The sequence below is a fragment of the Silene latifolia genome, chromosome 10 (assembly GCF_048544455.1).
Source record: "Silene latifolia isolate original U9 population chromosome 10, ASM4854445v1, whole genome shotgun sequence".
NCBI lineage: Eukaryota > Viridiplantae > Streptophyta > Magnoliopsida > Caryophyllales > Caryophyllaceae > Silene > Silene latifolia.
Genome location: NC_133535.1, coordinates 142,938,861 through 142,966,169, shown reverse-complemented (window position 1 = coordinate 142,966,169; position 27,309 = coordinate 142,938,861). Strand labels below are relative to the sequence as shown.

The 27,309-nt window shown below is 39.8% G+C and overlaps 1 long non-coding RNA gene across 3 annotated transcripts; it reads left to right on the top strand.

Annotated features, from left to right (window-relative positions):
- The first annotated feature begins 24,482 nt into the window (after positions 1 to 24,482).
- Positions 24,483 to 26,934, top strand: LOC141609267 (uncharacterized). Of its 3 annotated transcripts, none has more exons than XR_012527330.1 (4): positions 24,483 to 24,845; positions 24,980 to 25,126; positions 25,594 to 25,936; positions 26,605 to 26,934. It is a non-coding gene; the product is annotated as an uncharacterized LOC141609267 (long non-coding RNA). The 3 variants fall into 3 exon arrangements; XR_012527329.1 differs by having other exon boundaries at positions 24,493 to 24,845; positions 25,594 to 25,715; positions 25,825 to 26,934; XR_012527328.1 differs by having other exon boundaries at positions 24,501 to 24,845; positions 25,594 to 26,934.
- The last annotated feature ends 375 nt before the right edge of the window (positions 26,935 to 27,309 follow it).

The window sequence follows — 27,309 nt, the reverse complement described above, 5'->3', positions numbered from 1 at the left end:
AACACAAGTCTGAAGTGGCTACCTTGTTAGTTCAGTTCTACAAGTTCATCAAGAAGCAATTTGCTAAAACCATCAAAGTCATACGGTATGACAATGCTCTTGAACTTATAGAGGGAGACAGCAAAAGATTTATCCTGTCCAAAGGAATTTGGCAGCAGACAAGCTGTATTGATACTCCACAACAAAATGTGGTGGTTGAACGCAAGCATAGGCATCTCCTTGAAATAAGCAGAGCCATAAGATTCAGTTCAGGGCTACTACTGTCATTCTGGGGTGATTGTGTCCTAACAGCAGCTTACATAATCAATAGATTACCAACTGTTGTACTGAATAACAAGTCACCTCATGAAGTACTACTCAACAAAGCTCCAAATTATCAGACTATGAAAGTTTTTGGCTGCCTCACAATGGTACACAACCCCACAAGGGACAAGGATAAGTTCTTACCCAGAGGCATTCCATGTGTATTCCTTGGTTACCCTTTATCTCAGAAGGGATATAGGGTTTATGACATTATCAAGAAGAATGTCTTTGTCTCTAGGGATGTGCAATTCTTTGAGATTGTCTTTCCTTGGAAGATCAAGAATTTCATTCAACTTCTTCCAACCTTTCAAACAGATGCTTATCAAGCTCCATTATCTCCCACCATAATTGATCCCTCTGTTCACCTTGACTATCCTGGTCCTGCACCTTCACTCAATACTGTTCATTCCTCAACTGAACATAATACACATCCTGATGTTCCTTATTCTGAACCTCAGGACACTAATACTAGACCCAGCAGAGAACGGAGAGCACCAGGATGGGCCAAGGATTATATCATTAATAATCTTGTCATGGCTCCCACAACAATTGCTAATGTGGTGCAGTTACATCTCAATGGGCCATTTGCAGGGCATGCCATGTCTCTTGTTAGTTGTCCTGATCCTACAACTTTCCAAGAAGTTGTCCAAGATCACAAGTGGGTTCAAGCCATGAACCTTGAACTCCAAGCTCTCCATGATAACAACACATGGACTCTCACAGACCTGCCAAAGGGCAGGAAAGCCATTGGTTGCAAATGGATATTCAAAACCAAACACAATCCAGACGGGTCTGTAGAGAGACACAAGGTCAGACTTGTTGTTCAGGGCTTTAGGCAAATGCCAGGTATTGACTATGATGAAACATTTGCCCCCGTAGAAAAAATGTCAACAGTGAGAGCCCCCCTTGTTATTGTGTCTATGAATAACTGGGCCACATGTCAAATGGATGTGGCCAATGCTTTTCTTCATGGAGATTTGGCAGAAGAAGTCTACATGAAACTTCCCTTAGGCTACTGTGATGACACTCTTTCTGTTCCTGGTCAGGGGGAGTCAAGTCCTCCAGTTACTGAAGGGACCGTCTGCAAACTCTTGAAATCACTCTATGGTCTTAAGAAGGCTCCCAGACAGTGGTTTGCTAAACTATCCCAAGTGCTTCTCACCCATGGTTTCAGACAATCTCACGCTGACCACTCTCTCTTCATTAAGCAAACAAATGGTAGCACCACAGTTGTTCTCATTTATGTCGTTGATATGGTTATTGCAGGTGACTCTCCTACTGAAATACAAGCTCTCAAAACTCACCTCAAATCCTCTTTTAACATGAAGGATCTAGGTGAGTTGCATTATTTCTTGGGTATTGAAGTACAGAGAAACACTGCAGGAATATTCATCTCTCAGAAGAAATATACTCTGGATATGTTGTAAGCTTTTGGAATGGACAAATCTAGGGCCATTCAGCTCCCTGTCAATCCCATCATCAAGTTGGAACCAGGAAAAGAAACACCTCTTCCGCACCCAGACATTTACAGGAGATTGGTAGGCAAGCTTATCTATTTAACCATCACAAGGTCTGACATCACCTTCTCTGTTCAGCTTCTGAGTCAGTTTCTTCAGAACCCCACTTCTGATCATATGCAAGCTGCTAGGAGGGTTTTGAGATATCTAAAGTCAGCTCCTGGCCAGGGAGTTCTATTTGCAAGCAACTCTGCAGCTAAGCTCACTGCCTACTGTGATTCAGACGGGGCCTCTTGTGCATTTAGCAGGAAGTCCACCACAGGGTTTTGTGTTCTCCTTTGGAAATCCCCCATCTCTTGGAAATCCAAGAAACAGACCGTAGTCTCTCGTTCCTCAGCTGAAGCTGAATACAGGGCTATGGCTATGACCACATGTGAAGTCACATGGTTGTTTCAATTGCTTCAAGATCTAGGCCTACAACATCTGGGACCAGCTTAACTCAAATGTGATAATCAAGCTGCCCTGGCCATAGCAGCAAACCCAGTGTACCATGAACGTTCCAAACACATTGAAGTGGATTGTCATTTTATTCGTGAAAATATCCAACAAGACCTCCTCACCACATCCTATGTTAATACTAAAGATCAAGTAGCAGATGTTCTTACTAAATCATGCACTGTCTCTCAACACAATCGTCTTCTGTCCAAGATGGGAGTTTCAGCTCGCCTCCACTCACATCTTGAGGGGGAGTGTAGAAAAGACCCCACAAAGGATCCTACTTGATTTATTACTTTATCTTAACATAGAATAGTACAGTTACTTTATTCATAAGTAATGAAAAGTAGTGGTGGATCATAACTTAGAGTCTGCTATAGCCCTAGCATGGTCTTTTGTCCGTTGGTCCTCCAAGCAATGTCTAGGAGTATATGTACTTCCACATGTACTATGTGCACACACACACACAACAACACACAAACACTTCGCATCCATTCTTTACTGAAAATTAAATGCATTCAACTACATTGCTCTTCTGAATCCTTTAATGTCTTCTACTTCCCGTTGCCTTAATCAAATGCAACACATTTCAGAAATTTTATACCAAAAGTCAAAACCCTTTGGCCTCCCTAGACCTAAAAACCCACCGTTTCTTAACTCGTTGTATTTCTCCTCTGTTCTGCAAAACCTTACCAAACCCACAAAAAATGCAGGATGAATTTGTAAGTTTGGTAGGTTACGCACCATATGCTAACCTACACTTTCACAACAATGTACATCAAGGGTTTTCTGTCGTTGATCATGGAGATTCCGTCTATGAAACGGAACGAAGAATAAGGAAAATGAAGGGTATATCGGACTGCCATCCGCCATTGCCAGGCAATCAATTGGTTTTTCGCTGTCTATCGAGTTGTTTCGCCCTTGCGTTCGATAATCTTAACTTTGTCGAGAGAATGGTGGGAGAGAAAGATGAACTTAAATTCTTGTTGAAGTCGTTTGGTTTACTAGTGTTATTCGAAAGATGCAGAAACAGAAGGAGAATAGAAATACCAGATGAAGATGAAATATAAGCGATCAGAAAGTAAACCCGTATGTAGTGCCGTGGTAGAAGCCACTGCCTTGAAAACTATTTCTCCGGTACGACCGTGGTGGCGATCAGCTAGTGCCGCTAGTTCCCCAAGGTTAACACTACAGTCCCCACGCAGTTCCGCCCACTCGAAACTGTGAGACTTGGAACGATAAGATCAGCAATACCCAGAAATTATTAGAGAGTAGAGAAGACGAAGAGAAGAGAAGAGAGTTTGATTTTCTGTGTGTAAAATGCTGTGAAGAGGTTCGAATTTATAGGCGAAATAGGTCAGTTACAGGAGCCAGAAACTGACTCCTAAAACCCTGCCACAATCCGAGTTAGTGGGAGTAAGACTCTCCCCACTAACAGTCAGTTTGACTGACTTATTCCACTCAGCATACAAAAAACACAGTCCAAAACAAAACTCGGATCCGGCCCAAAAAGATAGGCACAGCCCGCCGCAGGCGATTGCCAAATCCCAAATCCCAAATCCAGAATCCAGATCTGGGCCGGGCCGGGCTCGGGCACGGCGCGCGCGCGCGTGTGCGAGCTGAATTAAGCACCTCGCAAGGCTTCCACAAAAGCCTCCCTTGACCCACTAGTGATATGGTAAGGAGGGTGGGTATATATAAACCCATAAAACTTCCTTTTCCTCACCAATGTGGGACAATTGGAAACACTTCAAAGGCAAAAAAGCCCTTATATTTTCCAACAATCCCCCACTAGGGGCGCCAGAGACAGAGAAAGAAATTCCTGGGTAAAGGAAGGATTGGATACTTAGGTATCAATATCTTTCAATTTGAATTGACACTTTAGTGAAATGAGGAAACAACTTACTTACAGCGAGAGAATATCTTGCGATTTGAATTCCTAGCTGAGCTTCGGTCGATACCCCCCACAACACATATCATACCTTCAGATTATGATCGTTCCGCGAAAGTGCAACGCGCTCTTTTAGAGCAATGCGTTTAACTTGGTATTGGCAGACATGTTCACATGACTTCTCATAGTATTGTGATCATCACACCTACATAGGTGGCTCAAGTGCTTCTCAACAGCACTTCTCACATGAGTCATTAAGGACCTAAGTCCAACTTGGTGTATGATCCATCAAGTGCATCTCAAAAGCACCACCATTAAGGCTATGAATCATAAAACACCATAGTAATAGAAGCTTTAGACCTAGTCAAGTCTCACTCTTGACCTAAGGACTTAAGCCCCATTCCCCTCGACGTATCAACGACTAGTCTCCTAGCCAGCCCTTTAGTAAAGGGATCAGCAAGATTGTTTTCGGACTTCACATAGTCCAAAACAATCACTCCATTGTCTTGGAGTTGCCTAACTGCAGCGTGCCTTATTCGAATGTGTCTCTTTTTCGAATTGTAGACACTATTCTTTGCAACACCAATAGCAGCCTGCGAGTCACAGTGCAGGGAGACCGGTGTTAGCCGTCCGCCCCACACTGGTATATCAGCTAAAAGGTTTCTCAACCATTTAGCCTCTTGTCCTGCCAACTCAAGAGCTATGAACTCAGATTCCATGGTAGAGCGTGCGATACAAGTCTGTTTAGAGGACTTCCACGATATAGCACCTCCACCCATGGTAAAGACATAACCACTAGTAGAACAGATCTCATCGTTACCTGCAACCCAGTTCGCATCACAATAACCCTCTAACACAGCAGAAAATTTACTATAATGCAAACATAAGTCAACTGTTCCTTTTAGGTATTTTAGTAAAGGACGAAGAGCATTCCAGTGTTCATTACTAGGGTTATGTGTATAACGACTCAGTCTACTAACTGCATATGCAATATCTGGTCGAGTACAGTTCATTAAAAACATCACACTACCTAGGATTTTAGCATACTCTTCTTGGGAAACACTCTTGCCCAAGTTTTTACACAATGGTACACTAGGATCATAGGGTGTTCTAGCAGGCACATCATCAAAGCAGTTAAACTTTCTCAACACTTTTTCAATATAATGAGATTGACTTAGACAGATTCCATTGGGGTTTCGGATGACCTTAACTCCTAGGATAACATCAGCTTCTCCTAAGTCCTTCATCTCAAATTGTGATGACAAAAAATCTTTGGTTCTAATTATGACCTCCAAATTATTACCAAGTATTAACATGTCATCAACATATAGGCATATAATTACACAATCAGATCCCATCATTTTTGAATAAACACATGAATCAGAATTGTTAACCACATACCCATTACTTATTAAAGTGTTGTTAAATTTCTCATACCACTGTTTAGGTGCTTGTTTCAGTCCATAAAGAGACTTGTTCAGTTTACACACTTTACTCTCTTGACCCTCAATCACAAAACCTTCAGGTTGAGACATATAGATCTCTTCCCTTAGTTCACCATTCAAAAAAGCAGTTTTAACATCCATTTGATGTATAACAAGGTTATGAATAGCAGCTAAGGCGACAAGAGTCCTAATGGTCGAAATTTTGGTCACAGGAGAGTAAGTATCAAAATAATCAATACCCTTATTTTGTGTAAAGCATCTAACTACAAGTCTAGCTTTGAACCTCTCTATTGTACCGTCAGGTCTCATTTTCTTTTTAAAGATCCATTTACTCGTAATGGGTTTACTACCTTTAGGTAAATCAGTCAACTCCCAAGTCTGATTTGACACAATAGAGTCGAGTTCACTTTTAATAGCATCTTTCCAAAAATTGGCATCAATGGATTTCATTGCCTCACTATAGGTTTTTGGGTCATCTTCTATTAAAAAAGCTTAAACAAACTCATCACTAGCACAAACAGTGTATCCAAGTTCAGACAACATAGTTGTATCATAATCATCACCAAAGTTCTTTGGGCATCTAGGTCTTTTTCTTCTTCTAGGTTCAACAGAAACATCAATAGAAGTGCTAGCACTAGCATGTGAAGACAAATCAGGAGATGCAACAGATAAACTAGGAGATGGTACAACAGTTTTCTGAAAAGGAAAAACATGCTCAAAAAATTCGGCATCTCTAGCCTCAGATATAGAACGGTCACTCAAAGACATAAATCTATAAGCAGAGCTATTTTGAGCATAACCTATAAACACACAATCATAGGTCTTTGGTCCAACGGTAGGTCTCCTAAAATCAGGTAAGCCCACTTTAGCCAAACACCCCCACACTCTAAGGTAACTTAGGTTAGGAGGATAGCCCTTCCAAATCTCATAGGGTGTCTTGTCAATTTTCTTATGAGGTACACGGTTAAGAATGTGACAAGCAGAAAGTATTGCTTCCCCCCACATATCGTCAGATAGGCCAGAATTTAAAAGCATAGCATTCGTCATTTCTTTTAAGGTTCTATTTTTACGTTCAGCTACACCATTGGATTGGGGTAAGTAAGGTGGACTAGTCTCATGTATTAAACCGTTTGCAGCACAAAAGTCGGCTAGATAACTGGATTTATACTTACCACCTCTATCAGACCTTACCCTTTTAATTTTCCTGTCAAGTTGGTTCTCAACTTCATTCTTAAGGTTTATAAAAGATTGTTCTGCTTCATCTTTAGTCTTAAGCAAATAGACACGGGTGTATCTAGAACAGTCATCTATAAACGTAACATAATAATTCTTGCCACCTCTACTTGCAACATTTTTAAAGTCAGCTAGGTCGGTCTGAATTAACTCAAGAAGACTCATGTTCCTAGTAGTCACATGTTTACTAGGCTTCTTTGTAAACTTAGCCTCAACACAGCTAGCACATTTAGAGATATCTTGACTCGTCAAACTCGGAATTAAACTCATAGTTCTAAGTTTTTTAATGTAATCCACATTCACATGACCTAACCTACCATGCCAAATATCAATAGACTCAGCGATATAAGCAGAAGAAGATGCAATATTATTAATAGCAGAATCAGTGTTCAATACAAAAAGACCCCCAGAGAGATAACTGTAATACCCGCCCTTTTAGAGACCCTTTGATCATCGTTAACCGACCTTGGGAGCGGAAGTAGTCTTAGGAAAGTATGCCAAAACCTGTTTGAGCTGCGTGTCAAGGGTGGTACTCGATAGAGTAGGGGCTACTCGATCGAGTAGCTAGGGTACTCGATCGAGTAGGGGGCCACTCGATCGAGTAGGTTGGGTACTCGATCGAGTGCCGGATTTTCAGCGAGGGTTTTATATCGCGTTTTGTTAAATCCGCAAACCACTTCCGCCACTTTCCTCCTATCCTTCAGTCGCCCCTTTCCCTTCCCTTCACCTCAAAACCTCCATGGAAGCCTTTTTGAAGATCTTTGAACCTTGGGAGGGCGTCCCTGGTGTCGGGTAGCGATCTCTTGCTGAGTTTTCTCTTATAGGTATGTCACAATCATCATCTGTGTCTTTGTCTCTTTAGTTAGGGTTTGCTTGTTAGTAATAGATAATTGTATGGTGATTATAGGCTTTGCTTGGTCATTTGGATGTGTTATCGTCGGCATGGATTGGTTGCGGTTGGTTAAAGGTAGGTTCGCCTACTCGGTTTTCGTAGATGGTCTAGTGTGTCGGTCGTGTGGTTGTATTGTGATTGATTAGTATCGTAATTGTATTGTGACGATTGTGGTTGTGATTGTGGTTGTTTTGTCTCGGTTCTCGAGATGCGTTCTCCGAGTGGAGTCACTTGCGGGAGTGGCTTCACGCCCTAGTTTCGCCCTTCGTGGAACCCGCCACGGAAGGGGATGTGCACATTAATGGACGGGGTTATCGCTCGGTATGATGAGCGGGGCTTAGGTGGGAATGGCTGCAGTCCCCCCTGGCGGCGGGTGGGTCCAAAGGTGGGACGATCGATATGAGTTGGTTGGATTATTGTGATTGCGATTGGGACTGATGTCATTGTTTGTTTTGTTGATTGTAGTTGCCGTTGTCTTATCTTGTCTCAGTACTGACCTTGTGTGGTTGTTTGTTTGTTATGTGTCTGCCGTGATCCCTTATGGTGAGCAGTCGGTCTTAGCAGGTGTTGATGTTGTTGATAGCTGAGGTCCGGGCAGGGACGAGTCTTCACGAGATATGGTGGTCATAGCGAGTAGTCTTTGAGTTGTACCTTTGTATTGTATTTTGGCTTGAATCACTTGTAATATAACTTAATAGTTCTTTTATTGACGTTTGATAACTGCTTTCCTCGGGCAACCGAGATGGTAACGCCCTTATATGCTAAGGAAGGCCTAGTTAAGGCTCCTCTGGATATGGGGGTGTTACAAAGTGGTCTCAGAGCGACGATTTTGGAACCTGTAACAAATGAACATAATGAACGTACAGAGTCTAATAAAATGAACCTGGTGTATGTGAAATGGGAGCCCCGGCTGATGCTAGATTTTGGGTGAGTAGGCGCCCTCATTTCAAAATCTTGGCCCCATGACACTTAAGCCAGTCACATGGGATGGGAATGTGGAGTCCGTGTGTCTATGTGTGCTATGTATGTTAATTGTGCCGGAGCTACCTCCGGTTAAGTTTTTGTTAGAATTAATAGAGGTGTGATAGTGATGTTTGGGCCGAGTATGGTAATTATTGATGAGATTATTGAAGCTCGTTGGATGATTAGTGAGCTTATATGATGGTTATGAGATATGTGACGAAAGTTTGTGTAGCTGCTATGATGATAATTATAGTATAGTGAGTGATAATTCGAGACATAGCATATGGTAATGCGTTATTGCCTTATAGGATGGTCGAAATTTTTCCGCTGCGTAATGGTTGATTTGTGCAAGGTGAATTGCTTATGATAGAATGTAAGACATGATCGAATAAGTTGTTTAAAAGTATGCATTTATGCGAGAAGTGATAGATTCATTTATTATGAAAATTATGCAATTACATGTCAAATGAAAGAATGAACTAATGTTAATTTAAATGTTTCAATTTAGTAGTAATACATAAAGTAAGCTTAAATGTAATCCGATGACGTGATTATGTTCATGGAAGATTCGGTAGCAGGTAAACCAAGTAGGGTAATGGGTGTAGCGTAAGTGGAATAAACTTCATTTGTTTGACAATATAGTAGGCTTTGTTAATAATAGTAATGCGTGAATGAACTTGATAATGAGTGCCGAATTCCGAACTTAGTTGGAATCGACACGCGGTGTTGTTTTTGCGGGAATCTTGAGTTACTTCGTACTTGATCGAGTACTTAACTATACTTGACCGAGTGCAAGTGCTTACTTGACCGAGTAGACCTCACTCGATCTAATTAGGAAGCTATGATGTCGGGATGTGGGAAAATTCCTGCAGTTACTCGATGATTTAGCTCCTACTCGATCGAGTAGGGTGGTACTCGATCGAGTACCCAAGGCACTCGATCGAGTAGGTTACTGTGCAGCGAATCCTACGGGTTTTCTTAAAACCCTTAATTCTTCTATTTCTTCTTCTTATTCTTCTATATTTCGACACACCTACTCCTAAATCACTCTCAATTCCTTATTTCCTCTCAAATCCTCTCTTTCTCTTGGGTTAGTAGTGATTCTTGGGGTTGATTTCTTAGTTTAATTTCGTTTCTCTACTTTGTTCATCAATCAAGGTCTGCTATTCTTCCTAATGTACATGGTTTATTGCTTTGAATGTGCTAGGAAAGTAAAACAATCTGAAATTTTCGATTATAATGACCAATTTGGTGCTTTTAATTGTTGAAACTTGATTCACATGCCTTCTTTCCATGTTTGTTGGTAGTTAATTGCTGTAAATTAGATTAGAAATTGCAAAGATGAACCCGAAATTTCTAGGGTTTCCAAAATTGAAATCGATTTTTGGTTGTTTTACAATGGTTAAATGGTAGAATTGAGCCTTAAGTATTGTTTATATCATGTTGGAGGATAGATTTTGATGATTTTACCCTTAGAAAGTTGCCTTAGAACTCCGTCTTAAAAGTGCCTTAAATGGAAATTCGTGATTTATAACTGAAAAATTGATGTTGTAATTGACAGTATAAGCATGAGTTGAACTTCATTATGATAATAGAATCGATGATTGATGAAAATATGCCAAAATTGTCTCAGCTGTAAAGACCGTCTGAAAATTTTAGTTGAGTTGTTGAACATAATATGAAAGTGATGATGATATGCCATAAATTATTCTTTCTCTTGAATTAGTAACATGTAATTAGCAATGTAAATGGAACGACCTTTAGAAGCATGCTAGGATATTCGAATTGCTGAGTATATGTGTTCACATGCCAAATTTTCATAATTGCGGTTTATAAGTGGCTACAAACTGAGACTATATGTTAAAATTGAGGAAACTATTGATGAAATGTGTATACCTAGCTGAGCATCTAAGTTTAATGGCATGATTTATAAGCTTCAAATATTGAATTGGTTGATGAGTTAGTGAACTTGCTAAGTATATAGAACTCAAATTGTATGAAGTATATGCCTACATGTTTTATACAAATTGTTTGAACTTATACCTAAAGCAGATGCCGAGACTAAACCTTGGAACCCGCCAAAGTAAACGGGGGAGGGGTAACTCACCTGAGCTAGGGGAAGGAAGTGGACCTGTGGTACCCGCAGTCCCCGAATACCCTACAGTTGTTTTTGTTGACTTCAAGCAAAGGGAGCGTTTTGCAGCCTTACAAAAACGCAAAATGAGACCTACAAAGTGTATAGACACCAGTGTGTTAGAAGAGTTGGAAATAGAGACGGATGTCCGTCACATATTCGAGACCTTGGGTTTTACGGGTTTGTATAGGCTGAGGAAGCATACTTACCCTTTTCTTACCTTGGAGTTCCTGAGCTCTTTTAACTATGACCCCGGGTCGATCGTTGAGTTTAGATTGATGAATACCAGTTTTTTTGTTGACTATGGACTGTTTGCCTCTCACCTTGGGTTGGCCAAGCCTCCCAAGGACTCCATCACCGACATTCCAGCTGAGTGCGGCGTCTGCCGCCTAATGCCTTGCTTGACTGGGAAGCAAGCTCCCACCTCGAGTAACATGCTGATTAATGATGTTCAGCATATTACCTTGAGGATCTTTCTCCGTTCTCTCTCGAACCTCCTCTATGACCGAAAGGATATCAGTAAATTGAATAACCATGAGGTCTTACTTTTGATGTCGTACCTCAACCCGGAGCGGGCCAGGAAGGTGGTCTTTAACGCTCCTTCTATAGTTTGTGCTGCCCTTGCCTTTATGGCTTCTTCCTCTTCCCGGTACCTGAGTTGTGGCGTCATTGCCACTCGGTTAGCTGAAAAGCTAACCTCCTTTGAGGCTTCTTCGGCGTACGTGCCTCTAGCTACCCCAGTGCCTACCATGGATCGTGAATACTATCTCGACCTGAAATGGTTGAGGACCTTGGCTGACGGTAGCCTAGCATGGAGGGTGTATGGGATGAGTTGGATGAAAATTCCAGCTCCTGAGCACCTCCCACCCACGGAGCCCTTGGAGCCGACAGTAGTGACGGTGTACTCCGATGGCGAGGAGGAGGAGGATGATGACGGACCCCGCCAGCTTCAGATCTATCTCATCGACGACACCATCCTTGAGGAGATGCCGGAGCCGACGAAGGGCGAGAATGCGGGAGTTCAGGTGGTGGAGAGACCCAGAGTGGTGAGGGGACCCCGTCTAGTGAGGGAGAGGGCCTCGGAGACTAGGCCACAGCCAGTAGCACCACAGCAGCAGCAGCCTTTTCCATGCTACCCTTACCTCGACACTCCGGAGACGCGATCCAGCTACTTGGCGGAGAGAGTGTCATCTACTCTGACACTCAGGAACATGCACAAGATGGCGTACACTCAGGGGATAGGGACCGAGGGACCCACCCGGTTTGGTGGAGTGGAGTCGGGGACTACACAGGGGTTTTCCACTCCTACGGAGTGGACCAGTCGACGTGGGGGGCACCTCAGTCCTTCCCTTACGGTGGCTTGACTCCATGGTACGTGGGCCCGGGAGCAGGAGCAGGAGGTGATGCGGGAGTGGGTTCATCAGGTGCGGGTATGGTGGAGGTGGTGGTGGTAATGATGAGGTGATGTTCGGCAAAGAAGAAGAAGGAGGAGGAGGAGTGATACTCCTCGTTCTTATCTTTGTTGATAGTAGTTGATGTTAGATGGTGATATTGTTGTTAGACTTTGGTAGTTGTTTCCTTTTATTATTGAGACTTAGTTGGATTTGTATGATTGGCCATAAGGCCGGATTTGATATTCTAACAGGTTGCAGGATATTAGAAGTCGGGGAGTCGTCCCGACTCGGTTTTATATGACAAATATGCGCATGGGTGTTAACTCGTGACAGGTTTTATGAGGAATTGGCCTGTAGGTACTCGACAGAGTACCTCGTACTCTATCGAGTAGCTACAGGATGAAATGAGAAAAAGTTTCTGACCTGTAGGCCACTCGATCGAGTAGCCAAGACACTCGATCGAGTAGCATGGCACTCGATCGAGTACCGCTAGTTACTCGATCGAGTAGCACTGTTACAGAAGGTTTTTGAAAATAAAAAATGTTCAATTGTTCTATAATTGCGAGTTTAATGTTTAAAGTAGTTGTGAGTGCGTAGTAACACCTTTGAACCGTTAATTTCATATGTTACAAGTCATGATTGAAGTTTTATAAGCATAGTCGTTACAATTAGTGAAGCGGTAATGATTTCTGATTACTTTAACATTCTATACGTCTCATTACGATCTATTTATCGGAGTTGTAACTTCGCCTATACTTGTGCATATCATTTTAACGTGTGTTGTCAACGGTAACTAGCTATTCCGGTGACTTGGGTACGATTTCTAATTTAACGAGTATGTAGTTAGCGAGTAATGTCCATAACAAATAATATGGTTTCCTTTAATGTTAAGATACAAATAATAAGTAATACGCGTTGATATTTGGGTGGTGAACTTCGGGGACGAAGTTCCTTTTTAGAGGGGAAGAGTAATGTCGCGAAATAAAAAGGTTGCCTTTGAATAATGTTTTGCTTGTTATAACGTTGTTGGTAATTGTTTATAATGTAGTTGGTATCATGTAAAAAAAAAAAAAAAGTATAACGACTTGCCTTAGTTCTTAAGGGAGTGTGGTCATGAAGAATAGTTATAGTGCGATAAATCGTATTCGAATCGCGTTGCCAAGTAACATGGTGGCATTAGTTGTATCACGTGAAAGTTGATATGAGACATGTTCTAGATCGATAGTTTAGTAGTTGTCACTGTACGTCGGGTGATCGTGGGTGGTGATTCGCGTTGCGGGTTTGATGTTTATATGTGTATAAAGTAACGGTTAACGGTAATAGTGCTTGCATGATAGTAGTAAAAGTCATTGGATATAAGTATAGACGGTGATGATGATGACATGGGGGGGGGGGGGAAATGATATTTCCAGGGAGTAATGGGTTGAGCGGGAAGATGAGTGAGGACGTGTTGTTCTCGTGTCTCGAGCGGGAGATGGGTGAGGTGAACTTCGGGGACGAAGTTCTTTTTAAGGGGGGAAGATTGTAATACCCGCCCTTTTAGGGACCCTTTGATCATCGTTGACCGACCTTGGGAGCGGAAGTAGTCTTAGGAAAGTATGCCAAAACCTGTTTGAGCTGCGTGTCAAGGGTGGTACTCGATAGAGTAGGGGCTACTCGATCGAGTAGCTAGGGTACTCGATCGAGTAGGGGGCCACTCGATCGAGTAGGTTGGGTACTCGATCGAGTGCCGGGTTTTCAGCGAGGGTTTTATATCGCGTTTTGTTAAATCCGCAAACCACTTCCGCCACTTTCCTCCTATCCTTCAGTCGCCCCTTTCCCTTCCCTTCACCTCAAAACCTCCATGGAAGCCTTTTTGAAGATCTTTGAACCTTGGGAGGGCGTCCCTGGTGTCGGGTAGCGATCTCTTGCTGAGTTTTCCCTTATATGTATGTCATAATCATCATCTGTGTCTTTGTCTCTTTAGTTAGGGTTTGCTTGTTAGTAATAGATAATTGTATGGTGATTATAGGCTTTGCTTGGTCGCTGGATGTGTTATCTGTCGGCATGGATTGGTTGCGGTTGCTTAAAGGTAGGTTCGCCTACTCAGTTTCTGTAGATGGTCTAGTGTGTCGGTCGTGTGGTTGTATTGTGATTGATTAGTATCGTAATTGTATTGTGACGATTGTGGTTGTGATTGTGGTTGTTTGTCTCTGGTTCTCGAGATGCGTTCTCGGCTGAGTGGAGTCACTTGCGGGAGTGGCTTCACGCCCTAGTTTCGCCCTTCGTGGAACCCGCCACGGAAGGGGATGTGCACATTAATGGACAGGGTTATCGCTCGGTATGATGAGCGGGGCTTAGGTGGGAATGGCTGCAGTCCCCCACTGGCAGGGCTGGTCCAGTGGACAGTCAGTAACAGAGTTGGTTGGATTATTGTGATTGCGATTGGGACTGATGTCATTGTTTGTTTTGTTGATTGTAGTTGCCGTTGTCTTATCTTATCTCAGTACTGACCTTGTGTGGTTGTTTGTTTGTTATGTGTCTGCCGTGATCCCTTATGGTGAGCAGTCGGTCTTAGCAGGTGTTGATGTTGTTGATAGCTGAGGTCCGGGCAGGGACGAGTCTTCACGAGATATGGTGGTCATAGCGAGTAGTCTTTGAGTTGTACCTTTGTATTGTATTTTGGCTTGAATCACTTGTAATATAACTTAATAGTTCTTTTATTGATGTTTGATAACTGCTTTCCTCGGGCAACCGAGATGGTAACGCCCTTATATGCTAAGGAAGGCCTAGTTAAGGCTCCTCTGGATATGGGGGTGTTACAATAACCCTTGCCCACAAATTCCCCATTACGCGACATTACCACCTTGTCAGCCTCAAAAACAAGTTTCAAACCAGCTTTGTTTAACAAGGCACCAGACACAAGGTTTCGACGCAATGAGGGTACAAATAAAACATTACTGAGAGCAAGTGTTTTCCCCGAGGTGAGTTTGAGAAAGATCTTGCCTTTGCCTGTGATCTTTGCAGATGAAGAGTTACCCATGTAGACACATTCCCCATCGGCAACTTCCTCGAACTCAGCAAATAAACCCCTATCAGCACAGAGGTGTCTCGAAGCTCCAGTATCCAAGACCCATTCAGCAACATTACCCACCAGATTAGCTTCCACAACCACAATTTGCAATAACATCATCATCACAAAGAACATTGGCCTCAAAGCAGATTTCTTCTCAGAGCATTGGTAGGCTTTGTGACCAGCTTTTCCACAAACATAGCAGACAATAGGACCCTTAGCAGCTTTCTGAATCTTAGGAACCGGTTTGGTATGCTTCCCTGGACCATTCTTCTTAGCAGGACCCTGGTTCTTACCCTGACCAACCTTGGCCTTACCCTTACCCTTATATTTCTCAAAGATAAGACGGACCACCGGACTCAACCGCATTAGCTTTTATAGCAAAGAACAACGAGAACGAGTCCACAGATTGACTAGCAGGAAGGTCTTTAAGGCGATTAGCCTCCTCGGTCCTCATATGTCCTATAAGTTTCTCAAGGGACAGGTCTTTCTTTTTGTGCTTAAGTTGGTTTCGGTAATCAGACCAGGAGGGAGGGAATTTCTCTAGCAGAACATTAGCTACAAAGATATCATCAAGTTTCATGCCCTCATTCACAACATCAGCACATAAGTTTTCATAGACATGGACTTAATCCATGATAGGTTTTCCATCAGCCATTTGAAATCCCAACCATTTTCCCACAACATATTTCTTCTTCCCCGCGTCATCAGCCCCGTACTTGGTTTCTAAAGCCTCCCAAATAAACTTAGCCGATTTATTCACAGCAAATAAATCGAACAAGGTGTTTGTCATATTATTCAGAATGTGACACCTAGCAGTTTTGTTGTCCTTTACAAATTTTGCAATATCCTCTTCATTGGACTTAACATCTTTAGAGGGAGGAGGTGTTTTCTCAGCATCAGTAGGGGTGATAGGCTTAGGCGGGTCACTAAATAAAACGTAATCAATTTCTAACTGCTTAAAATACATCAACAATTTCTGGGACCAACGCTTATAATTGTGACCATCCAACGACTCTAGTTTCGACATATCAGGAACAATTTTCGAGATAACAGACATGTTGCAGCAACAAATAGTTTTCAAATTGTTATTCGAAAGATGCAGAAACAGAAGGAGAATAGAAATACCAGATGAAGATGAAATATAAGCGATCAGAAAGTAAACCCGTATGTAGTGACGTGGTAGAAGCCACTGCCTTGAAAACTATTTCTCCGGTACGACCGTGGTGGCGATCAGCTAGTGCCGGTAGTTCCCCAAGGTTAACACTACAGTCCCCACGCAGTTCCGCCCACTCGGAACTGTGAGACTTGGAACGATAAGATCAGCAATACCCAGAAATTATTAGAGAGCAGAGAAGACGAAGAGAAGGGAAGAGAGTTTGATTTTCTGTGTGTAAAATGCTGTGAAGAGGTTCGAATTTATAGGCGAAATATGTCAGTTACAGGAGCCAGAAACCGACTTCTGAAACCCTTCCACAATCCGAGTTAGTGGGAGTAAGACTCTCCCCACTAACAGTCAGTTTGACTGACTTATTCAACTCAGCATACAAAAAACACAGTCCAAAACAAAACTCGGATCCGGCCCAAAAAGATAGGCACAGCCCGCCAAATCCCGAATCCCGAATCCGGATCTGGGCCGGGCCGGGCTCGGGCACGGCGCGCGCGTGTGCGAGCTGAATTAAGCACCTCGCAAGACTTCCACAAAAGCCTCCTTTGACCCACTAGTGATATGGTAAGGAGGGTGGGTATATATAAACCCATAAAACTTCCTTTTCCTCACCAATGTGGGACAATTGGAAACACTTCAAAGGCAAAAAAGCCTCTATATTTTCCAACAATCCCCCACTAGGGGCGCCAGAGACAGAGAAAGAAATTTCTGGGTAAAGGAAGGATTGGATACTTAGGTATCAATATCTTTCGATTTGAATTGACACTTTAGTGAAATGAGGAAACAACTTACTTACAGCGAGAGAATATCTTGCGATTTGAATTATTAGCTGAGCTTCGGTCGATACCCCCCACAACACATATCATACCTTCAGATTAAGACGTTCCGCGAAAGTGCAACGCGCTCTTTTAGAGCAATGCATTTAACTTGGTATTGGCAGACATGTTCACATGACTTCTCATAGTCTTGTGATCATCACACCTACATAGGTGGCTCAAGTGCTTCTCAACAGCACTTCTCACATGAGTCATTAAGAACCTAAGTCCAACCTGGTGTATGATCCATCAAGTGCGTCTCAAAAGCACCACCATTAAGGCTATGAATCATACAACGCCATAGTCTTGTGATCATCACACTTTGAAAACCATTTGACTTTTAGGGGCTGAAATTCAGTTTGAAGATTGGAAAGGAAAAGTAATTAACGTTTACAACCAGGTGTTCAACAAGATTAAGAAGTTTTTTCCTCTGAATGATTACGAGTTAACTACTATGCTCGTCGATCAATTGAAGAAGGCTAATAATCCTGAGTAAGATATTTTTGATTTTATTTTTGTAGCATTTAGAGTATTTATATTATATTTGTATTTGGTTGAAGTTAGGCCAGTTATAATTGGGTATTTTTTTGATTTTAGGCAAGTCGCATCCTATTTTGAAGGCTGGGTATACTGGAGTACTTATAAACGTATGGGGGTGATTCTTAAGTTCTCTGCAATGCAACGAAAGATTGGCTTGCTTTCGTTTGTGCGGTATTGTGATGTGGCTAGGCTTAGAGATTGGCGTCGAATAATGTTATTGGATAATATGGTTGCGCCTCTAGTGCGAAATATAGTTAAAACCAACAACTTTCGTCCTACTCGTTCTTGTGAAAGTAATGAGATTGATTTCTTGTTAAATTTTGTTAGAGTATGTATTGGCCATTTCTCTGAACGCACTGATAACCAATTCCGGAGTGAGTATTTGCTACTTAAATATTTCGATACTAATTTTCCGCGCATCATGGGAGCTGTTTATGAGGGATGTATTGCGGTGGATCGCTCACAAGTTTTCTCCTTTGATTTTGGTGCTATGTGATTGCGGAAGTGTCTCTAGTTCTCACATACATGCATCTATGTGTGGAGGACTGGAGGTGGTGGGAGTCTTTCTTTGCCTCTAATCCATCAACTATCTTATATTCGATCCACCTTGTCTCTGACATGCTCTACTTGGGAATTGGGATACTCTCTTTTCATTGTTCTGGGCCTCTGGCTATCATGTTGGTCACAGCCACTTTTGGATGCCTCTCCAGTTTCTGGTTTGTTCATTACTTATTCTGAAAAGCTGGATTGAAGCAACTTGTTCTTTTTTTGGTTGAGAGACGTCGTGGGCATCATTTTGGCAAATGTTTGACGATGAGGGTGGAGTTCAGTAGTAGTTACTCCTATGTTTTAGGAAATTTGGTCAAGATTTGTATTAAAAAAAATACTATCAACAAGTTTTTGCTTAATCATTGATTACATGAGAATTTACTTGCATGAGATTACATAGTTAGCTGTCGAGTTTACAGTTTGTCTTGCTTTTCTTTTAGTCCCTACTTTGCATGAGGGTCTTATGCATTTCAGTTGAAAATGTTAGTCCAATACTTTTTTCTCTTACTGCTTTTGCTTTTGCTTATAATTATCTGATTTTGTAAGCTCAAGCATTGAGTGGAACAAGTGTATGTTAGATATTGAGTATGAACGAACATGAATTGACAATAAAACCGCACCGAATCGACTCTTACTTTCCTAATAGAATAATTCGACCCTTAACAGTGCCTGGGTATAATCGAACTTTCTACTGAGATAAGACGGTGCCCTCTGATTTTTGGCACAAAAAACAGAGACATAATATAGAAGTATTTTGTTGTAGAATGTTATGTCGTTCTATGATGCAGAAGAAGATAATTATTTTTCTGTGACATTTTCTTCTCATCCATTTGTCTATTTATAATGACAAAACAGGGTATAGGGAGATGTATTTCTGAAGAGTTACAACTCTTGTAAATTCGGATACAATTAATTAAAAATCCGAGTAGTGAGACCCCCTTCATAGTTATTCGAACCGAAAACTATACCGTAATCCCGTAAATAATTAAGCGAGTGTACACTCCGTACTTCCCGAACTCGCATTACATTATTTAGAAATTACCCATCTATGAATCAATCTTAATTACGCCAAATGAACCGGTAATTACTCTTAAATCACCAACATTCCTCCCCCATTTAAGCGTAATACAAGATTAAACAGCTAACAAACATACCAATTTATGCATAAATGGAAATGTCACGAAGATTGAATTTCCACTTAGTGAAATTACACATTCCAAATATTCGAGTATCGGGGTGTGACTAAGCATTGAACCCTTTCTACCCATTTTGAATACATGAAGATAACTCACACATAAACTAATTTACTTCTAAAAATTACATAAACCGACACTTATTTACAAGCCTAGTGTCCCATATCTATTCATGAACATTTCAGGAGTCAAACCCATACTCCTTTGAAGCGGCTGTACTTCATGTTCATATAGGTTGATTCTTTTCATCGTGTCCTTGCAAACACACTTTTTCAAAAGATCAACCTTACAACATGCAAGTCTAAGCACACACCTCGGGATATAAATTATTGTGTGCTTCAATCTCTTAACAATAGGCCTTCCACATTGAATTCAGCCTCTAACGTTGTATTAGAGGGGAATTGGGTATCCTATCGCCAATGATCTTATACGAGTTTTAGATCCATCCCGTCAACCGACTTTATAACCAAGTCCCTAACTGATCCTTTATGCAAAGTAATCAACTAAAATGAGATCTCACAAAACAACCAATATCAATTCCCATTTATGATAATCCACAAATGTGTTATAACAAACACCCCGGTGCGCACCGTTATTCACTATCAAAAATTATATTAGCGAAATTGGTTAAATAACTTAAGGAATATCGTAGATTATTTTCTTCAGCTACTTAGCCTTTTAACCGGCTATATGTTAACACTACGCATACCAACTCCAATGTCAAACTCATAATGCAAATCCGCTTCTTGGAAACCATAAGCTAATGGTGCCTCCCATAAGCAAGAACACTCTACCACTTGTAGAAATGACCATCTACATTAGTAATTCAATTTGCATAACATTATCCCTCTAAAACCGAAGGAAAACCGACATAGGACAAACCATAATTCTGGTTTACTTTATACATTTTCACACTTGCCTAATAACTTGCCAAAGATGAGTACTAGCTATACTAGTATACTTACTCAACTTGTCAAACCGCAATAATTAAGCCATTGTGAAAACCCGAGTAATGACTCCACTATAAAAGAAACATACTCGACCCTTGGGAGTATTAACCGTAGATTAATAATCATATTCTCACACTTGATCCTAATACCAAGGATCATATTACCTCCCCCATGTCCTTCATAGAAAAACACGATGACAGAACCACCTTTTACAAAGTAAATCATCTTTGGTCTATGCCAAAATCAACTTGTCAATAATCTTACAACAAATGACTACTCCATTACCGGACTCGTCAAATAACTGTACATTCAATATTATTGAACCACCATAACTCCATAATCTTACCATGGTTATAGCAAACCATCATTCTCGAGATTATATGGTAAAATCAATTACATAATCAAACTTTAAAAAGCTTTACACAAGTTATTAACATGTTAAACAATCATTACAAAACAGTTAGAACTCTAACAACATTATAAAATAACCGATCAAATATCCATTGATCAAAACATTAATTCATAAATATTTCTTTACATGTTTATTTCACATAAATAAACAATGTAAAATTAAACACAACTTCAAAATTTATGTCCTATATGGGTGAGTTTCATCTCCTCCTTGAGAATTAGGCTATTTAAGATACCATTTACGGGTTTTTAGTACCGCCCTATATCAATACACCATGCCATCAAGCCATATATGTATACCCATATGTTAACGCTTAATATCCACATTTTCATGTATTACATTCAAGAGACAAAATATAGTCATACTTACTCAAAAGCTCATTTTCACACATTATATAACACCATATATAATTAAAAAAAAAAAAAAAAAAAAAAAAAAAAAAAAAAAAAAAACTTATGAAAACAATACTAGCATAATTACTAGAAAACAAGCATAGTGAAAAACACTACAAAAAACCATATGAATAAATTATCAATCATTAAATACAAATGTTACTCAACTAAATCATAGTCAACACAAATGCTAACTCATAATCAATTCTAACATGATTATTAGAACATATGATGATCAAACATCTTTAATAAACTATTAATCACTCTAATATTCATGTGAGCGTAAACTTATTACACATTAATTATCACAACAAGAAACATGATCAATTTTAAACCAATTGATCAAACGAATATATATGTTAAAAACATATTCAACATGACATACACCATTCATGTTCAATAATCAACTTTATCAAAGTTTGAAACTAATAAAACCCCTTAAAATTCATGTTTCAACATGAAAGTAAGTCATTTAAAGCCATAGACAAAATTTGTCATATAACAAAGCATGTTTCTAAAGAGATGGTTAACAATGCAATCCGTATATAATCACACGCTTACATAATAACAAAAATGCTACAAATTTATCCTGCGCCATTATATAAACACAAAATCTCATTGAAGACGGCGATATCCGTCACAAGCTTGTGACGGATACCGTTTCCTCTCACAAAATACCTATGAAAGGTGAGTGGGGAAGTACGTAAGTGCCCACCTTGTCCTCTTCTTTTTGTGAGAGTCTTGAACTTATGATGGGATTAGCGTACCATGTCACAAAGTTAAAGACGCTTTGTTATATAAATCAGAAAAATTCCAATAGCAACCAGTAATGTAAAACAAAGTGTACACATATCACGGCTATCAAAGGCATCATCACATTAAATGAGCAGATATCCCAAATTTGATAATAATATAACATTCAAATATGCAGGTCATGTGGTTAAAATCAATCACCACTATATTGTAATTAAAACAATAGTAACCGTGATGGTTACACCAAAATTACATTAAACTAATGCAAAACTATACTTAAAATGATCATCAATTCATCACCACCATCTTAATATAAATGTGTCACTATCGACCATGATAAAGATGTGATAATTGTGCATCAAAGTCAATAGTAATAAAGCCACATAAAACATTTATGAAAAGAAAACAAGTGTTCATGCATTAAATTCCACTGGATAATAACCATACGAGATAATGAAAACATGGTGATATTAGTACTCCACAAACGTTTCTAAATATGCAAAACAAACTGTGAAAAGTGACATTTGCTTTTCTTGCAAAAAAAAATACGTACCCAAAACATCACAACAGTATCAAATATGATAAACAATCAACTTATCATTTTGTGGTGTTTAATGCCTTGTTTCACCATACCCATGGCAACAGAGCAAAACCGGAGAATAAACATCATCATCCATGCTCCATAGTGTACATCCCATTATGGAGGCATCGATAATTTAGGCCCCTCACATACTTACCACTTACACATTCGACAACACAAATCGGTTGCTTCCGACATCAATTATTTCTCGCCGACAGTTGCCCAATTGCCCGTCTTAAGATTTGAGACGGATACCTCATCTTAAAAAGAAGATTTTGTGTAAGCAAATAAATCATTTGTGAACAGAATAATCAATTCAATTAGATCATCATTGCAATAGATGCTTACTAAATTATCGATTACGGGAATATTTAATGAATACTTTTATCCGTTATCAACAAAATCCAATGTAATCAAACACCAAAAAAAATGTGGACAACATATAAGTACTCATGTACACAAATCAATATATAAAAAGCACATATAAAAGTGAGAAGCACTTATCTCATTATCTGTTTTTATGCACAATGTCCTTTTTCAACGATTGATGACAGAGCCAATTCTTTGACCCGCAGCGGTCATATATCTCTAATTCTCTATATTCCGATCCTATTGCCTTACTAATCCGGTATCAACCGCTTTAATCTATAATCGTTCTCATAAAACAGAACTGCACGCCTATTCTTATAATTAAACACAAATTGCTTTCTCAAAACTAAATTCACAAACCTCGCACACCACTTGATTCCAACGTCATTGCAAACCGTGAATATCCATTCATTGTCATTTCCTTAGCATTCATCATCGAATTAGATTTCGTAATTATTCTATTAGATTGTTAGATATTGAGTATGAACGAACAGGAATTGACAATAAAACCGCACCGAATCGACTCTTGCTTTCCTAATAGAATAATTCGACCCTTAACAGTCTCTCGGGTATAATCGAACTTTCTCTTTGAGATAAGACGGTGTCTTTCTCGATTTTTGGCACAAAAACATAGACATAATATAGAAGTATTTTGTTGTAGAATGTTATGTCGATTACATGATGGAGAAGAAGATAATTATTTTTCTCGTGACATTTTCTTCTCATCCCTTTGTCTATTTATAATGACAAAACAGGGTATAGGGAGATGTATTTACGAAGAGTTCAACTCTTGTAAATTCGGATACAATTAATTAAAAATCCGAGTAGTGAGACCTCCTTCATAGTTATTCGAACCGAAAACTATACCGTAATCCCGTAAATAATTAAGCGAGTGTACACTCCGTACTTCCCGAACTCGCATTACATTATTTAGAAATTACCCATCTATGAACCAATCTTAATTACGCCAAATGAACCGGTAATTACTCTTAAATCACCAACAGTGTAGGGGAGAAATGATAAGTCTTTCAACATGTTTGCTGAGCCTTGGAGGTCCTGTATTTTAGATAAAAAGGAATTAAAATTTTAGAATGACTACTAGCTCCTCCGCGCATGCTGTAAGCATTAGAAGGCAACTGGAGTAAAAGTGGTTGGTAAATCAACCCTTCACCGTGGCTGGCTAGTGGCTACTAACGGTGAAGGATGAGTAAAGCACCACCACTTTAATTGAAGTTGAACGCATCGCCTGTATAGGAACTTTCCCATGTTCTTGTTGTCCCTGACTGTAAAAATCAGGAAGCGTGGTAGACATGATCACGAAACATTAATCTTTCAAGGGTGGATATCGACACGTGATGTTACGTAAATAAACTTGTTAATGTTGTTCGCCTACACAGATTATTATTTAAAATGAAGGGTGTTTATGGAATGAGAACGATCCTTCGGCCTGAATCCTGATTAACTGTTTTGTCTACTGCCAACTTATCATTATATGTGGGGTTTGTTATTCAGTTAATTTCAGCCACTCCCGATCATATCTTTCCCCTGTCGTTTTTTTTTTCTTTTCTATTATTATTACTATTATTTAAAAAATAAAAAAGAAGCACGCCATTGCTGTTTGCTAATCCCAGCTGAGGTTTGACGTTGACTGACTGATAACTATGATACTGTCCAAGGCCAACCTGTCGTTGTCATCATCCTCGTCCTCATCTCTTTCCTGCGGTTCTGGCTCGACAACAGTGTCCATCTCTCCTTGTACAAATCCTTGCCATCTTTCGCTCTCCCTGTTTCTTCTGTTCCTCTCTGTCATAGGATATTGCATTCTTCAAGTTCACTGTTCATCGGCAGACTCATGCTAACCTAAGGTGACAAGGAAAACACTCTCTAGTCCATACCCTTCATTCTCCTAGTCCTTTAATATTTTGAATTTTGGTTCTTCATATGTTTGTATGGCATTATGTATGAGAAATTTTACACTGATACGATTCCTGACACCCAGATTCCTGATTAAGTACTGATCGAGAGATGTGTTGGCCGACGGCTTGATCCAATGACAGGAAAGATATACCATGTAAATAGTTTCCCTCCTTCAACTGAGGAAATCAAACAAAGGCTCATAACTCGTCCAGATGACACCGAGGATAAGGTATGCTGCTGTGTGTTATTGCATCTCCCTTGTACACATACCCAACTGATGCTGACCAATAAAAATGAGGTGGAGAGAAAGTAAAGGCTGCTAATTCCCGAAAGAACCTCAAATTTTTGAAGGACTCTTTTCTTCTGTATGTATTTTGTGATCAATACCAGCATACGTCACAATTATTGTAGACATAAATCATAGGATTTGTCATTGTTAGAACGATCATGCTTAATCTGGCTGTCGTAACTTCATTGATGATGCTTCCTAGTATTTTCATTCTTATGTCCTGAAGATGCATTTGAGGCCTCTACATCGTTATTTCCGTAAAGAATTCGTTACCCTACCATTTTTGCAATTCCTCGCAGTTCTGATCTTACCCTCCAACCCCATCATGAATTAATAATATTTAAGCTAGTTCATTGTTTTAGCTTTTGTGTTACTCCATGTCTAACTCAATTGGGGATTTTTTGTAGGATAAGTTCAGAAGAATTCAATAAATAACATTCCACATTCTAGAGAAATCAGGAAATATTTCTTTGATGATGTGCTGCAAGCCACACAAAGAGCTTTAGAAGACGGAAGAACGAGGCTCAAGGTAAGTGCATTATTGGTTAGTTTCTTCCGTTAAAACCACTGAATTCTAAACTTTCCTGCCTTCAAATTATGAATTTGTAGAAACCTTATTCCTTATTTCGTCCTGACAGGTAAGGGTCAGTGCATTCTATATTTTCCAACAGTTATGTGTTTCAGGAATTGAGAGCTATGACAAATGCTGCAGGGAGCCGTCCAGTGATCCTCATTAATCCTCGCCTCAAGGTTTGAGTAATTACTCCATAGTTAACTGCCGAAAGCCTTATTCTCGAAATCAGCTGAGCTTATGATGAGTATTTTCTCAACTGCAGGACGTACAAGTAGTTTGTTGATATATTTACTTTTTTATAAATCATATTTTTCAATGATGTAGTTTAATTGACCACTAGCAATATTAATGTGATATATTCTGCATAATTTTATGAATTAATACAAGGTTTGTTGATAGCGCTCCATAACTTGAACGACTTTTCTGGTAATAATTGTTCGATTTTGACCTTTAATGTCTAAATACATGAACAGGTGAGAAAAAATGGTCAAAAAATATCACATGGGAAATTATTTGTCTAAATTAACATAGTTTGACCTCTCTAGTCTGAATTGTGAGAAAATTTCGCCCAAAATTACCTCCGGCGATTGCTATTACAGGAATAAAAAACAGACAGCTCATTTCACGACAATGGATGGGATTAACTGGTTATATTTCTGTTATTTCGATGTGGTGCAGTGTCTCATGAATGTGCAGCATATACTTCCTGATGAACAATTGGAATTTAGTTTATAGATAATTTTGAGACTATATTGAATTCAAAAGTTCTCTGGGAATGGTTTTTGCAGCCTGAGCTTATACTCTATGCGTTTCTGTAATACTTTGTTGTTCCTGCCTTTGACAGGTGATGGTATCTTTTGGGTCTTTATGTGTGGCACAAAGTATTACACTAGTAAATGTAACCAATCTGTTTTATCTTATGTTTCGCTTTTTGTTCAACTGATTCGTAAATGTTTGTGATCTGTGGTTCATTCCATTCAAAGATATATTAGGGTTTTCGATCATATTATTCCCGCCTGAGTCCATTACCGTGCAAAGTGAGCTAGCTTCTGTGTGGTAATTGATCAATTGTCGTCCAAAGCAGTCCTTTTTTGATTGTCGAATTTCTTGATAATGGATCAAACGGTGACCAGAACCTAACCCGATTATCAAAAGATGCTATATTCCAACACATTAGAAATGAGCTCAAAAGTCGTCGGTATGTGCATTATTTTTGAAAATTTAGAAGATTTAGGCATTCTATCTCTGTGAAGTTTCACGACCGAGTTCATAAAAAAGCCTCTCCTTTTCGATTTGAACTCAGGTGGACTCTCCGAAATGATTTCAGTAAAATGGTTAAAAGTTGTTGGCAATACCAGTTTCAGGGATCTTATATGTTCTGTCTCTCCCAAAAATGCAAATTGCTAAAACAAAAAGCTAAGAAATGGAATCAGTCTACTTTTGGAAATATTTTTAGACAACTTTCAATTGCAGAAAAAAAGTTAGAAAATATACAAAATCAACTAGGCACATCTCATAGTACCAATTTAGAAGTCGCACAATTAAGATG